Source organism: Brachyhypopomus gauderio, chromosome 2 (assembly GCF_052324685.1).
Source record: "Brachyhypopomus gauderio isolate BG-103 chromosome 2, BGAUD_0.2, whole genome shotgun sequence".
Classification (NCBI taxonomy): domain Eukaryota; kingdom Metazoa; phylum Chordata; class Actinopteri; order Gymnotiformes; family Hypopomidae; genus Brachyhypopomus; species Brachyhypopomus gauderio.
In genome coordinates, this window is record NC_135212.1 from 31,503,641 (window position 1) to 31,520,707 (window position 17,067).

Consider the following 17,067-nt stretch of genomic DNA (forward strand, 5'->3'; position numbering starts at 1 on the left):
TGAAAATCTCTGTCACTGTGTCAAATTTATTATCATTTAAATCACTGTGTCAAATTTATCATCAACCAACAAAGCAACACATTTGTTTATGCTAATTACTATTTACTGCCCCCTGGAGTTTTTGCAGGAGTTTTTGGACTTCCTGTCTCATATAGTGTTATCAGCTGATAAGGTGATTATAGCTGGCGATTTTAACAACCACTTTGAAAATCTACATGACTCTTAGCATAAACTTTCAAGCAATTCTTGATTCAATGAGTATCACTCAGAATGTGGTGGGCATAATTGTAGTCATACTTTAAACTTGGTCTTATCGTTGGTATTAACATATCCAGTTTAGCAGTACTTCCTCAGAGTGAGGCCGTTTCTGACCACAGCCTTATAATGTACAAGTTGACAGTATTCATCAGCCAGCCCACTACCAAATTAAATGAACTATAATCCACCTGTAGCTCCGGAAGGGCTAAACCGTATTTCCGAGCATGTCGAGATTTCTCTCCGTACAGCTTTAGACAAGGTTGCGTCACTGTGATATAAGAGAGTAAGTGAGAGAAGAATGGCCCCTTGGTACAGTGAGCTCACGCATAGCCTTATAAGCATGCCCTGCATACCGCAAAATCCTCATACTTGAAAAATGAAATGTGCCATATTTGTCAATTGTGATTCTTCACCGCAATCAAAATTTGTCCTCCGCTTTTATCCCATCTGTGCAATTAGAACACACACACAAACACACTATTGATTACTAGGGGGCTGTGGTGCACACATGCCTAGAGCGGAGGGCAGCCCTAGCCCGGCACCCGGGAAGCAGTTGGGGTTAGGTGCCTTGCTCAAGGGTACCTCAGTCATGGCCTCAGGCCTCGGAATCGAACCCACGACCCCCCTGTAACAAGACCAGTTCTCTACCACAGGAACATGACTGCCCATGCCTACTTATTGGCTTTAATAGAAAAACATAAAAACAATCCAAGACTCCTATTTAAAACAATTAGGGGTGGGACACGATTAAAAACATTAATCGAATTAATCAGAAGCTTTGTAATTAATTAATTAATCGAAATTAATCGCATTTTAATCGCATTTCAGTATTTAACATGAGAAATATTAATTTAAGTTTGAATGATGAATGAATCAATGATATAAGCATAAACTTCAACGTCTTGTTTATTTTTCCACCAGTCTACTACATAGACCAGGGGTTGGCAACCCGCGGCTCTAGAGCCGCATGCGGCTCTTTGGCGCTGCCCTAGCGGCTCCCTGGAGCTTTTTCAAAAATGTTTGAAAATGTAAAAAGATGGGGGAGAGAAATTTATTTTTTGTTTTAATATAGTTTTTGTAGGAGACAAACATGACACCAACATTCCTAACATTTTCCAATGCTGTAAGAATGTAGAATAAATGAAATTAAATTTCAACATTTATGTCAACGAAGATTTGCGTCGTAGCCTGCAACACACGTTTCTATTAGCAGGGCGAGATGAGGCAGGTGGCTGTTGTAAACACACCGGCGGCGAGCTTGAAGACGTCACTCGTCAGAAAGCTCAACTTGGCCAAAGCCACAAATGGAGCAAAATTGAAAGCCTCCCAACACCCGAGAAACTTGTCTATGACACATGAATGCTCTTCCTGACAATTATAGGAACATGAAGACATGCATTTGGGGTATTATCCATCTTTGGATCAACATACCTGTGCGAACAGATATTTTCAAACATGAACTACATCAAATCAAAATATCGCACCCACCTCACAGACGAGAGTTTGCAGTCCTGCGTCAAGATTAAAGTGACATCTTACAAGCCCGATGTTGAGAAGCTGACCAGTGATGTCCGAAAACAGAAGTCACATTAAACGGGTTGCGGTTTTATTTTTATAGCGGAGCTGCGTTTTATTGCACTTTGTTTAGTGCCCAAATAAGGGGCATGTTATGCATGTTCCATTCTATTGTTCTGTCGAATCGTAAAAATAAAAATGACATCAAAAATCAGATTTATTTATCAGGGTTGCCAACTCTCACGCATTGAGCGTGAGACACACGCATTTGACCGTCTTCACACGCTCTCACGCCCTAAAACCTAAACCTAAAAAAAATCTAGTTTATTTACCTCTGATCCACATCTATGATTCAATGAGTTACTAGTTCGCTCTGGCGCCAACCACTGGAGATCGATCGATCACGATATAATACTTAATTTGTATCCATTATGCACCCCCGTAACAATTTACGTTCGCCACCCCCCTCCAGGTTCAAATCTCACTCCAAGTGATCTTGAAAAGTTGGCAACCCTGATTTATTGAATTTCTTTAATTTCATCAAATCAATGAAACATAATTCATTAATATTGTAATGAAGTTAAACTTGAGGCGGCATCCTACAAAAGAGCAGTCACGTGGTGCGTTGTTCTCTACAGAACACACTGCAGGGAGAATAAGCATTTAATCATGCTCATTACGTATTTGTAGCTAACTTAGTCATTTTGATGGTAGGCTAATATAGATACATACAGCATGTATAAGGCTTATATAAGGCTTTTAATTTTTTGCGGCTCCAGACATATTTGTTTTTTGTTTTTTGGTCCAATATGACTCTTTCAACATTTTGGGTTGCCGACCCCTGACATAGACCAATATATGAGTGCAGAAAACAGAGCAAACAGTTTTCAGAACACTGGAAATTCTGACCAAAATTATAATTTTTTTGCTCAGGATATTGGAAGAATAAGAAGAACTGAAGTAAATCAGAAAATGTTTTTAATACCATTTAAGATGGTAGACTTTTTCTTTAATTTCCCAGGCCTCTGCCACAGGCATCTCCATAGTGCCTAGAAGTGGTCTTCTGCATGCTCAAAGCAAATGACTGGATTTTCCATTCATCATCTGTAATATGAGCTGTCACACCAAGATAATTCTTGTTGCTAACAGAGGTCCAGTGATCCCCAGTCAGAGCCACGTTTGTGACGCTCGTCACAATAACCTGTTTTACTTCCCTCGTCAGGTTAATGCTCCTTCCCCTGTTTTTGAGGGGTGTTTCTTTATACGACCACATATCGTTACGGACAACACTGTAAATAACGCGTCAAGTTTAAATGCCTCCGCCGCTCGTGCGAGGTGTGCGGAGTCACGCGCTACGGTCACTCGCGAAAGTTGAATCCAGACTTAATTAAGTTTAATCCAGTGTTAATGGTCCAATGAAGGTCATTTCAAAACCAGGACATTTCCTCACTAATCGAATTCCTAATGTCTCAGGAGTGCAGCAGTAACTTTCGGAGTTCTCTTCCCCAATTGGTTGTGAAGAGCTTATTTCATTAGTAAAATCTGCCAAACCCTCCACATGCATACTAGATACCATACCAACTCATCTACTCAAAGAATTACTGCACAGTAATGTAGAACCTTTGCTTACTATAACTAACTATTCTCTGAGCCTAGGCTACATCACCAAACTTGCAGTCATCAAGCCACTAATTAAAAAACCTGGTCTTAATCCCCAGGAACTGTCCAACTATAGGCCAATCTCTAATCTGTCATTTCCAAAATTCTAGAGAAAGTAGTTTCTTCGCAACTCTCTTCTTTCTTACAGACAGAACATGTCCTAGAGTTATTTCAGTCTGGATTACAACCCCACCACAGCACTGAAGCTGCACTGACTAAAGCAGTAAATAATATTTTAGTATCCTTTGCAATTGGTCTGATATTCCTCTTACCCTAGATGGCTTTTCAGTAACACCTAAATCTACCGCAAAAAGCTTAGGTGTCACTATTGATTCGGACTTTCATTTGACATACATATATGCAATGTCACTAAGGCTGCCTTTTCCCATTTATGCAATATGGACAAGCTGAAACATTTACTTTCATTAGCTGATGCAGAGAAGCTGGTCCATGCTTTTGTCTCGTCAAGATTGGACTACTGTAATGGTCTTCTGGCTTCCGGTTAATTGGTCTGGAGGGGGGTGGTAGTTTTGAATGACAGCTTTTACACCTCTGCCTGACGAGGTGTAATGGGAGAAGGAAGGGGGGGCTATCAAGTAACTGCAAAAGCGGCAAGCTGATGCCTTTGAAGTGATTGATGGCTGTTCTAGCCAATAGCTCATTCGAAGCTGAAAATATTAACACCTCACTTGCCATGATTCGTTATTGCTTGTCTTTGGACACACAACAAGCCATATCGGTTGTAAACATGCTAAACGAAGCTAAGTGAAGCTAAACTAAGATAAGCTCTCCAGAGCACATGTGATTGACTCTGTTAGGCGAAACTGAAGCAGTCGGAGGTTATTTTGTTAGTGAATTTTGCGCATAGTGAATATTTGATTGCATATAGGCCTACTACTGAACATCATAGAAAAAGAAAAGGTTTACTTTAGCTAGAGTTTATGTCGAATTGTTTGGGTAGAATGCTAAACTGGAAGTTAGCTAAGAACAGCTAAGAAGAGCTACGAAGGACTACGAAGGATGCATTTGTGAGCATGAACAAACAGTTGTGAATGAGAGAATGCATACTAAATATTAGAAAATGAGCAATATTAGAACATTTAAGTACTGTAATATTTTCCTCAGTATCATTTAGCCCTTTGGCATGGTTAGCTTAGCTAGCCTCTCGGAAGCTATATTTTGGCCAATTAATAATGGAAGCTATAGGTAATGAACCTTCTGTAAGATGTCCAATGTTATAATTTTGTTTTAGTAAAAAAAATATTGCATGCTCTTATAGTGTAGTATAGTCAGTGTTGGGAACGGTACTTTTAAAAAGTAATTCGTTATAGTTACTCACTACTTGTTCAAAAAAGTAACTTGAGTTAGCAACTGAATTACTCTATAATAAAAGTAACTCGTTACCAGGGAAAGTAACTATTTGCATTACAGTTAAAAAAAGTTATATGCCAATGAATAAGGATTTTTTGAAAAAGCAGTTTTCACAGTCAGTTGAAATGAGTAGATCAGAAAGGTGTTTAACTTTTGATATTTATTGCACATCAACAGACCAGTGCAGGATAAAATCCTTTAAAATCCCAAATCTTTGTAAAAAAAAAAAATAATAATAATATATATATATAAGTACATTTACATCTATCAAATTAAATATTAAATTAAATTCTCTCAACCTGAGACAACTGGTTTGTTCACAACAGAAGTAAACTTAACAATAAAACCTCTATTGTTAATTAAATAAATCAAATACCCAGTCTAGTAGTCATTCAGGAACTTCAATATTTTCTTAAATAATGTTTATATCGCCGCCTTGAAAATGCAAATTTTTCTTCGGCTTGCTCCTGACTCGCCATTTCTGCCTCTTCTCCGTTTGTGTCGCGTGTCTCTCCGTGTCACTGGTGTTTCGGCACGCATGTAAAAACACTGGCTCTGATTGGCTACCATAACACTGCCTTAGCTAATCACTTACTGACTTGTTAAGTTAAACAGGTGTTACACCGAGAACTGTGACCTATCGAGATCTGTTACTCCTCACTAGCCTGGGCAGGGGTCCGCTCGGATTACTGTTAGTATATCAATTATATGGTAACGCACCGCTTTTAATGACCAGTAACGTCAACGGCGTTGTAACAACAGGAAAAGTAATTAATTATATTATCCCGTTACTGACAAAATGACGCCGTTACCTAATGCCGTTATTTTAAACAGCGTTAGGCCAATGTCTTGGATAAGGGTGTGGCACGTTTGGATAAAGGCATGGCACTTTGGAGAGGACTTGGATATCTAGTGAACAATACTGTGGAGCTCTTCAGTACTTCCATGTATATGCTCAATATTGTTTAGATTGTCAGACAACAGTCTGGTGAATCAGAAAAAGCAGAGCATGACAGATTTTACATCACCAGTGTACATTTACACACATCCCCAAAATCAAATTTGTGTAATGACTACTCTTCAGAATTCTTTTTTCACATTGCAGCATTTGCAGCATTGCAGCATTTGCTACCATTCCACATGTTTCCAAGAGGTTTTCCTCAGATTTCCTCTGTATTAGAGGCTCTCGAATAGAACCTAAATTATGGAAATATAAACCTGGAGGTGAATTAATATGTTGGCCCAACTGTCTACTTGAGCCCTGAATGATCATTTTGCTATATGTACACCTTGAGATAACTAGTGTTAAGGTGTATTAGTACAAACTGTTTACATATTGGCTCAAAATGGCCACTGCACAAAGTTAATATTCTACATGTGAAGGTGTGGACCTCGGTGGGCCACAGTCATTGAGTCTTCTGGTAATCTGAGATGTTGATGCTGTCATCCACCCATGTCATGTGATTACTCTAGTTGTAACAATGACTTGGGTGGAAAGCAATGGCTCAGTGAGCCCTCATGACTGTGGTTACCTCCAGGCCTCTCCCTTTAGTTATGCTGCTATAGATAAGCCTGCACGTGTCTGGCGTGTGAGCTATGTATGTCTGTCGATGGTTGTCTAAATTGATGTTCACATACTCAACCTGTATTTTATGCATGCTTCTACCAAAGACAATTCTATACAAGCACCTAGGAGATGGTCTGGCTTGCCAGTGGATGTGCCGATGCCATGATTGGATGTGCCGCAAAAGGACAGGCTGATGCCAACTCCTATGTGAGACCCACCATCTGCATTGAAGGGACTGTGACTACTCAGCCTGGAATTAGAACTATAAGTATAGAACTGTATTTGAACTATAAATACGGACTTCTGCTAGACATAGATAAATATATTTATTGTTACCATTGTTCTCTTGTATTGTCCCCTATCCAAACCACAATGAAGCAAATCCCATCCATGTTGCAGTCATGCCATTGTGCTAGATATTGGGCTCCGCAAACCACGCCTGATCACCTTTGTTTACACATAATGATGACTCAAAGGTGGGTGACAGAGTGAGCAGTGAACGTGATGCATTACAACAATTATTCAATTTGAAGGCTCAAGTGAGGAACATCTTATACCCCCAAATAAAAGGAATTTTCAGTTCTGTATCCCATTTTAACACATGTCTCATGAAGGTTCTCTAGGATCCAGATGTTGCTGCTAAACAACCTAAATAACCATCCAGATGTTGCTGCTAAACAACCCGTTTGGCTCTAAAGGTATTGGTTTTTAAACTAGAATGGCAGAATGTGTCAAGACATTTTGTGTCATGCTGTCTAGTTTGCAGACTATTTTGATAGTCCTAGCTGTGACGTTCGGGCTACGCCAAGGACGAGACACAGAATTCTCGATTTTGTAGACAGACGTAACTTTTTAATGTAAACTGGTATTGCGCAACAGCGCACGAGAAACACACACGAATCACACAACGTGCAGACTTAGACAACGACGAGCACAGGACACTGCGCGAGCGCACATTAAATAGACAAACCACATTAGCCCCACGTGATTACGAGACGATTCACAGGTGAGACACATTATTCACACAACATAGCCATCACCACGGAGTTCCACTGACGCAGACAAAGCACGTGGACTACGTATACACACGCCCAAAGGGGAGGGGCCGGGGTCCTCAACGTGACACTAGCATTTCAAACTCTGAAAAAGACTTCAGCTTTTGATGATACTTTTGATCAGAGGTGGGTAGAGTATTCAACAATTTTACTCAAGTAAAAGTACAGTTACTTGAACCAAATGTTACTCAAGTCAAAGTAAAAGTATGCATCCCAAAAATTTACTTAGGTATAAGTAAAAAAGTACTTTGATTAAAAGCTACTCAAGTAGTGAGTAAATGCATGAATACTGTCTCGTGTCAGTAAATTGCATCATGGGAAATTGAATTACGGGAAACAATGACTTTTAATGATAACAAAAATAATTTATTATAAATAAATATTATATATATAAATTATTTATTATAAATAATATGTATTTTTGTTTGTTCCTAATTATTAGGCCTATGTAACTTTAATGTGTTCCACAAAGGCACTAACTGATTAGACTGTCAGCCAATACGTGTAGCTACAACTTGACACCAACTGAATCAATTTGTAGCAGACTTAATCATCCTATATTGCTAGTGTGTACAATCAGTGTGAGAACTGGTTTTTAGTATTGCACTGCGTTACATTTAATTATTACATCATACAAACATTATGCCTCAGAGATATAGCATTACACAAAATTATACATACAGCAAACAAATGTCCACACGTTTGCAGACACAATTGGCAGCGCCAAGGTTGCAAACTCTCACGCATTGAGTGTGAGACACACGCATTTGGCTGTCTTCACACGCTTACACGCCACACATCCGATTTCTCACGCCGAAAAAAATCTAGTTTATTTACCTCTGATCCATATCTATGATTCAATGAGTTATTAGTTCAATCGATCGCGATATAATACTTAATTTGTGTCCATTTTACACCCCCCCCCCCCCCCCCCCGTCAACAATTTACGTTCACCACCCACCGGTTTAAATCTCACTAAAAGTGATCTTTAAAACTTGGCAACCCTGCAGCACATTATACAGCTGTCCTTTTACACATTTGTAATGTAAACATTAGCTGTGAGGTCAGGGATGTTCGGGAGGTTTTTCTGTCACTTTCTTGCTACGGTGGAGAAAGTTTGCGTATGTGATCACGTGATTGACTGGCTTCATTTGATTGGTCACTCATACTCGGGTGACAAGACGTTGGTCAGTCTTCTCACTGAAAAGACGAATTATTTACAAAACGAAAGTAACGGTAGCGCGCGGCGCAAATCCGATTGTAACAGAGTAAAAGTCGCGTTTTTCTCACCACATATTTACTCAAGTAAAAGTAGAAGTCGTTCATATTAAAACTACTCTTACAAGTACATTTTTGTCCAAAAAGCTACTTGAGTAAATGTAACGGAGTAAGTGTAACGCGTTCCTACCCACCTCTGCTTTTGATGTTTGTTTTTTAATGTCAGATTGATATAAAAATAAATATTTAGTCTGTCTTGTGTATATGTTAGTGGTGAGACTTTAACGCGTTAATTTCGATTAATTAATTACAGTAAAATTAACAAACTAAAAAAATTAACACATTTTAACGCATTTAACGCATGAGACACTTTTGCACCATGGAATGTTTCTCAGTGCATGAGTTCCAGACATACAAATTATATGGACACACAATAAGATGAGCATGATGGAGATGACTGAAGAGGCTACGCTGGTGGATGGGACATTAAAAAATAAGAAACTTCCAGATTGAAGTACAAACACAAATAGTGTTATTTACACTTTATGCAGGAAGGAGTTAGCTTATCACAGGAGCACTTCCACCATTCATTACCACCTCAACGCAAAACATGTTGGGACTAACGCGCAGGTCAGTAATGATAACTTAGCTGCTAAATGTATTCCTAGTACGATACAGAATGACCAAACGGGTGACCAAACGTCCGTATTTCCCGGGACATGTCCGGATTTCACATCCTGTCCCGGGCGTCCCGTTTTTTTTTTAAGTGAGGAAATGTCCTAGTTTTTAAATGACCTTCATTGGACCATTAACACTGGATTAAACTTAATTAAGACTGGATTCAACTTTCGCGAGTGACCGTAGCGCGTGACTCCGCACACCTCGCACGAGCGGCGGAGGCATTTAAACTTGACGCGTTATTTACAGTGTTGTCCGTAACGATATGTGGTCATATGAAGAAACACCCCTCAAAAACAGGGAAAGGAGCATTAACCTGACGAGGGAAGTAAAACAGGTTATTGTGACGAGCGCCACAAATGTGGCTCTGACTGGGGACCACTGGACCTCTGTTAGCAACAAGAATTATCTTGGTGTGACAGCTTATATTATAGATGATGAATGGAAGATCCAATCATTTGCTTTGAGCATGCAGAAGACCACTTCTAGGCACTATGGAGATGCCTGTGGCAGAGGCCTGGGAAATAAAGAAAAAGTCTACCATCTTAAATGGTATTAAAAACATCTTCTGATTTACTTCAGTTCTTCTTATTCTTCCAATATCCTGAGCAGAAACAAATTTTGGTCAGAATTTCCAGTTTTCTGAAAACTGCTCTGTTTTCTACACTCATATATTGGCCTATGTAGTAGACTGGTGGAAAAATAAACAAGACATTGAAGTTTATGCTTATATCATTGATTAATTCATCATTCAAACTTAAATTAATATTTCTCATGTTAAATACTGAAATGCGATTAAAATGCGATTAATTAATTACAAAGCTTCTGATTAATTTGATAAACCAGAAGTTTACATACACTATATAAAAAGACACATGTGCATTTTTTTCTCACTGTCTCACATGAAATCAGAATAAACACTTTGTCATGTAGGGCAACGCCCCCTCTCGTAGCTGTCACTCTGGGTTCCCTCATGTCTGTGTTCCCTGCCTGTTTGTCCCGCCCTGCTCGTTTATTTTGATGATTCCTCGTTTGTTACCACGCCCCTGTGTCATTGTCATCACCTGTCCCTAGTTTGGTTCTGTGTATAAAAGTCCCTGTGTCTCCCATGTCCGTATCGGTCTTTTTGTTTAATCCCGTCACCTGCTGTTCGTAAGTTTGAGCTTTGCGTTTTGTTATCCGTCTACATCTGCCTGTTCCGTGTTTTCCCCCTCGTCGTTAGTTTCTTGTCTGAATATGCCCGTTGTCCTTTCTTGTTCTGGCTGCCCTCCCGGTTTGACCCATGCCTGTCCGTTTAACACTGCTTTTGGAATTTCCTTGAATAAATCTCGCTCTCCTCAGCGTTTGTGTCCGCCTCCCTGTTCTGCCTCGCGCAGATCATTACACACTTGCTGTTTTATGCCAGTTAGCATTACCAACATCATTTCTATTTGCTAGATTGCCGCTAATGCAGCTTTATCATTTCAATTAAAAATAATAATAATAATTTTTCTCTTATGAATGAAATAAAAATGAATCATTCAGCTACACTCACTAATGAAGAATCTAATAATTAATGCACAATAGTATGCAAACCCATTAATTCAGTTTCCATGAGTAGTTTCCATGACCTGATGGATGACAGAATTCCATTCAGGTCTTGCCTTCCAGGTTCCATGTTCTGGCAGAGTGAGCTTGGCAGCGGAGTAACTGATACAGCCCAAACGAGTACAGTAGCTGTCTGTGTAGCATGTGGTGAGGGGCCATGGCGTGTAGGTCAAGGACAGCTCAGCTAGTGGACAGACACAGATCCATGTGTGCAGCTCTACTGTCAGCTCCACAACTTAACAAACAGCACCCGAAGCACACCACACCCACCAAGCCATGTCTCTTGTTCAAAATAGACAAAATACTAACTTGTGCTTTTACTACATGGTAATATATATCTGTTTCTCTGGAAACTTTGTGCACTTTACCAACTTTACTAAAATTTTTACTCTCACTCTCTGTCTGTTTAATATTAATATATACCATTTACAATGGCTGCATCTCAATTCAGGGGCTGCAGCCTACGTAGACCGCGTAGACCGCAGCCCACGGTGGCCACACACTTCGAAGGCCGGGTAGGCTGCATCTCACGGCTGTTAAATGAGACAGTCTAGTCTTTGCAAGACGTATGTTTGCGTGACCACGCTCTGCCCCGTTTCATACGTTACATACGTGTTAGCGCGCTGTCCGACAAATATCACATCACCCACAAATGTCTAAAAGAAAATGCGTTGAACATGTATTCACATGTTTGGCGGGAAGTATAACTTCATAACAAAATTCAATGTATTTTTATAAACGTTACTCTTTGGTAAATACTCAAAGCACAGGTTTACCTGCAATATCATTAATAACTGGCATGTTATTTAGCATCTCATTGCAGTATAAATGTCCATATTTAAAAAATACCGACATTTAAAAACGAATTCTTCGGCCCGTACACTAGACTCCGCCTGTTTATTGTTCATAGAGCAATGAATCCTGGGATATGGTGGGAAGCTAAGGATACTCAGATGCATCCTTCGTTTTCGGGGTTTTGAAGGCTACATTCATCGGCCGCATAAGAAGGAGTCCACGAATTGGGACAGCCTCGGCGCGGCGCAGTGACGTAACCGGCCTACAAATGCGCACTTCGTGGGCTGCAGCCCCTGAATTGAGATACACTTAATGGGTGCTCTCAAAAGACAAACTATAAAAAGGGAAATTGTTTATCGAAATGTAAAGTTACTTGATGGCTATATTTGTCAAATCCATCAACCATACACCCAGAACAACCAAACAACCATACCCATCTCAATCACCATTCCCTGAATTCTGATATATTTCACCTGTTACTCCCAGGTTTCCTATATAAACCCTCACCCCTGCTTCCTTGTTACTATTGTCTCTGCCTGGCTAAGCACACTGACCTTTTTTCTACATGTTTTGATCTTCCTGTCTATCCAGTGTTGCTCTCTATACTGCATTTGCAAGCACCTTCTTTTTGCCGTTTTTGCACTTCTGTTCTCCCTGTTCTGGTTTCTCAAACTGTGGTTTCCTTTTAGTATTTAAAGATGTCCACACCCACCCCACAACGTAGCACTGGAGGAAACAACAATGGAGGAAAAAAACTGTCACCAGAGTAGTAAAAGCCACACAGTTTTTTCAACCTGATCATGTACATACAGTTGCTGAACTGGCCAACAGAGCAATGTAGTATTTGATGCATACGTAAGTTACTAGGGCCATAAGCTACTATTTGCAACCTTAAATACCATTATTCATCTCACAAATATGACTTTTTGGATGTTGATGGTGATGCAGGTGACTTCATCAATATGTAACACCACGCACTCTCCACCCTCACCACGCAACCTTTTTCAGTAAAGGGAAGAGCTGATGTGCGCTTACCCAGTCGACTGCTGCCCAGTTTCCAGTTCCAGCTCCAGCTCCTCCAGCTCCACTCAGGCCATCAATGACCTTCAACCGCTTACAGTGCAGCACACTCATAGCAGCAAAGCTTGCATGTGCACTTAATGATAAGTCTCTGCTACTGTAGTGATAACTTTCATTGACAGCTCATGGTGTCTATAGATTGTAATCTATTGCCTGTAGATGTAGTTTGTAGATATTCCTATTCTAATCCTACAGGTGTTCCTCAGCAGCATGTCACTAGTCTGGAACCACAAAGCTAGCTCTCATTAGAACCCTCACAAACAAATGATTTATTTATTAACAAACATATACATCTCTTGAATGAAGCCTGGTTAGGAAGTAACTTTATCTGTGTAAAATGTGGTGAAATAGCCTCTCTCAAAAAAAAAAAACTTTTATGGCAGAAGAGCAGTTGGTGACTTTCTGACCTTTAATCTTCAGACTGTCTTGTCTCATCTGCTAGTACACAAGGTTTCCAAAAAAGCCAAACATTTTGGACATCACCTGTTCTTTTTGACAATAAAGATTTCTTCGAGGCGTGGTTTATACTGAAATGTCGACTGGAAAAGGGGTCTTAAGCTTATTGGTAGATAGTACAGTTGTGATCAAATTTATTCAACCCCCAATGCTGCGAAGGGTTTTATGGAATTCAGTGCACATTTGTAATTGTGTTCATAATGAAATCTTACAAGGACTTGTTAAAGAACTAAATGCAACTAAGATAGCATCAATTTTTTTTGTCATAAAGTATTAAATGGCCTTTTTGTGATTTCTTCATTGACACAATTATTCAACCCCTTTACGACTACCACTCCTAAGAACAGAGGTTCATTCCAGTGTTTTCCATCAGGTATTGAAAACATCTGTGGATGTCAACGAGCAGCAATCAAGCATGATACACACCAATTAGGCAGATTTAAAAGGACTGTGATACTCAGCTCTTTCTAGACATCTACTGGTGTGTTTCCAAGCATGGTGAAGGCAAGAGAATGGTCCCAGAAGACAAGAGAAGAGGTTATTGCTCTTCACAAGAATGGCAATGGATATAAAAAGATTGCGAAGTTGTTAAATATTCCAAGAGACACTATCGGAAGTATCATTCGCAAGTTCAAGTTAAAGGGCACAGTGGAAACGTTACCTGGTCGTGGCAGAAAGAAGATCCTGACCGTGACTGCTGTGCGCTACCTGAAGCGTAATGTGGAGAAAAATCCCAGCGTGACTGCTAAGGAACTGAAAAAAGACCTGTCAGATGTGGGCACTGAAGTTTCAGCTCAGACAATAAGGCGCGCACTGCATAACGAAGACCTCCATGCCAGAACGCCCAGACGCACCCCCTTGCTGACTCCAAAGAACAAGAAAAGTCGACTGCAGTATGCCAAAAGTCATGTGGACAAGCCACAAAGGTTTTGGGACAGTGTACTGTGGTCAGATGAAACTAAATTAGAACTGTTTGGGACAATAGACCAGCGCTATGTTTGGAGAAGGAAGAACCAGGCTTATGAACAAAAGAACACCTTGCCTACTGTGAAGCATGGCGGGGGGTCAATTATGCTTTGGGGCTGTTTTGCTTCTAATGGTACAGGAAAGCTTCAACGTGTGCAGGGTACCATGAATTCCCTTCAGTACCAGGAGATCTTGGAGGAAAATGTGATGGAGTCAGTCACAAACCTGCGGCTTGGGAGACGTTGGACCTTCCAACAGGACAATGATCCGAAGCACACATCCAAGTCCACTAGAGCATGGTTGAACATGAAAGGCTGGAACATTCTAGAGTGGCCATCGCAATCACCAGACTTAAATCCAATTGAGAACCTCTGGTGGGACCTAAAGAAGGCAGTTGCAGTGCGCAAGCCTAAGAATGTGACTGAACTGGAGGCTTTTGCCCATGAAGAATGGGCTAAGATACCCATAGGTCGCTGCAAGACACTTGTGTCAAGCTATGCTTCACGCTTGAAAGCTGTCATAACTGGAAAAGGATGTTGTACTAAGTACTAAAAAATAATGTCACTAGGGGGTTGAATAAAACTGATAATGATGTGAGCACAGTAAAGACATTTGTGGTTATTCCATCATAAATATTATGTTATGTTTGTCTAATTTATAAGTGCCTCTTTGATATAATTGTAAATAAGATGACTGAAATGATCAAAATCAATGTCAAACTGGCCAAAACACTTTATTTCAGTGGGGGTTGAATAAATTTGATCACAACTGTACATCTGTGAAAATTAGTGAGAATGTCTGGAAACACTCCAGGCATTTATGTAGGCATTAGGCCTACATAAAACACATCCTGTGTGGTTGTACTGTCTCTGGTTGTTCTCTGTGTGTGTGTGTGTGTGTGTGTGTGTGTGTGTGTGTGTGTGTGTGTGTGTGTGTGTGTGTGTGTGTGTGTGTGTGTGTGTGTGTGTGTGTGTGTTTGTGTTGGAACAGTGCACCCAATCAGTGTTATTAAGATCAATTTCCGGCATTCTGTCTCTAACCCATGTGCATCACAAATGCATTAGCCGTGTTCTACTGTTATTACACTGATAAATATCCCATTTTACAGTCAACATGACATCAACAGCAAAAACAGATATAGTGCTTAAGGGCATGTGCATTGACAAAGGTATGACATGACAAAGTCTGTCAGAATATTGTACTGGTAAGCGAGTACTGTGATGACTGATGTATACTTCTACAAGCACGGGTCCCACTGTAACACCCAAACAGTTTGCACTGACACAGCAAACTACTTTCGTATCTCACAAACAGCAGGACATGAAGGCAAGGAGTAGCTTATAGTTGTCTATTGGCTATACTCATTTCGCGTTTTACAATTACAGCTACATTGATGATGCTGAAATAACTACCTCTTTGACGGTGTGCGAACTGCAAGTAAATCTTCAGAAGAGGAAATACGTAAATCTAATTTAAGCACAAAGTATTCATTACTCATTATGACCTTAACTGCTCTGATATTTTTCATCATGTTGCAATGGGATAAACGACTTCTGATTCAAAGTCCATCCGTTTTGCCTGCTATACCACCAACTTAAACATCAACTAAAAAAAACTCAGTAACTAACGGATACAATCCTGCAAGCTATAAAGCATATCTGGCTAACGGTTATCCAATCTTTTCTATCCTAAACTTTCTACAACTCAATTTTGGTATAAACATCTCAACAAGGCAAAATAAGTAGCGAGTGATTTGCAGTTTTCGCTTGAATCAAAAAGCATCCGGTGAAAAGTGAGCTGGAACACGGTTATTTTTCGTAGTGGCTCCAATTCTCTAATACACAATGTGAGCGATAAGTGCGCAGATGTGGAACATCATGAAACACACGCTATTCTTGCAATCCAGCACTGGTGTTTATACTTAGAGTAATACTATGCGTGCATCCCCATCGTAACTTGGTACGGTTACCTCTGAAAATGAGACAAATGTAAAATACAGCTTTTCTGATACTCACTGGATAAAACGAGCATCTGAATCACAAAGTGGGTGGCTCCAGTTTTCCTTGTCGTATTTTCTTTTTTTCGTTCTCAAAAGTGCTTAGATTGTCACAAAATAAAAACAGACAATCAATCTAAAAAATCTGGATGACGCTGTTTCTGAATAAATACGCGGCACTGTAGAATTGGTTTTACATTGTAGCGAGCAATCACACGATACAGCTCGTGTCGTGTCGAGAGTTTTCTCTGGCGCATGCGCAGACGAAGACGTTGGATGAAAGTTAAATGGCCTTGAAAAAAGTTTGTGTTTCAATAATTTCAGTAAATGTCAATATTGGTTAACTAGTCGAAAGGACTCTTTGTTCTCGTGTACAAAGTGTCGAAAAACAAGTATAACTATAAGTTAAAGGTATTATTGAGTAATAGAGTGACCTGCTTCTAGCGTCCGTGCGAACTACCATTTTCATCTCTGGCAGAGTTAAAACTCACATTCACCATTGTATGTGACAAGATTGAGGCACTCAAATCTATTTCTGTCCATGGATAATAAAAATGACAGAAGTAATATATAGATGTATGGTTAGGCAGGCAGTAAGGCAGTATGAACGAATCTGATAGTCGTACACGTACAAAACTTTTACCAGTTGATTACCTGGTGTTCTTTGTCACTGTGACTGACACGTGCGCACTCTCTCTCTCTCTCTCTCTCTCTCTCTCTCTCTCTCACACACACACACACACACACACAAACTCTCTCCCTTTCCTCTCTCTCCTTCTCTCTCTCTCTCTCTCTCACCCACACACACACACAAACGTTACTATATGAAAAAAAGCCGTGTGATCCGAACGTACCCATTCCTTGTT

The 17,067-nt window shown here is 40.0% G+C and overlaps 1 protein-coding gene across 2 annotated transcripts in view; it reads right to left on the reverse strand.

Annotated features, from left to right (window-relative positions):
- st3gal4 (ST3 beta-galactoside alpha-2,3-sialyltransferase 4) overlaps positions 1–16,740 on the reverse strand; it is a 51,563-nt gene extending 34,823 nt beyond the window's left edge. Inside the window, exon 1 of one of the 2 annotated variants that reach the window (XM_076994053.1) lies at positions 16,221–16,740. The gene's annotated coding sequence lies outside the window, so the exon portion shown is untranslated. The remainder of the gene's footprint in view (positions 1–16,220) is intronic. The other variant, XM_076994043.1, reaches the window with a different exon arrangement.
- Between the last annotated feature and the right edge of the window lie 327 nt (positions 16,741–17,067).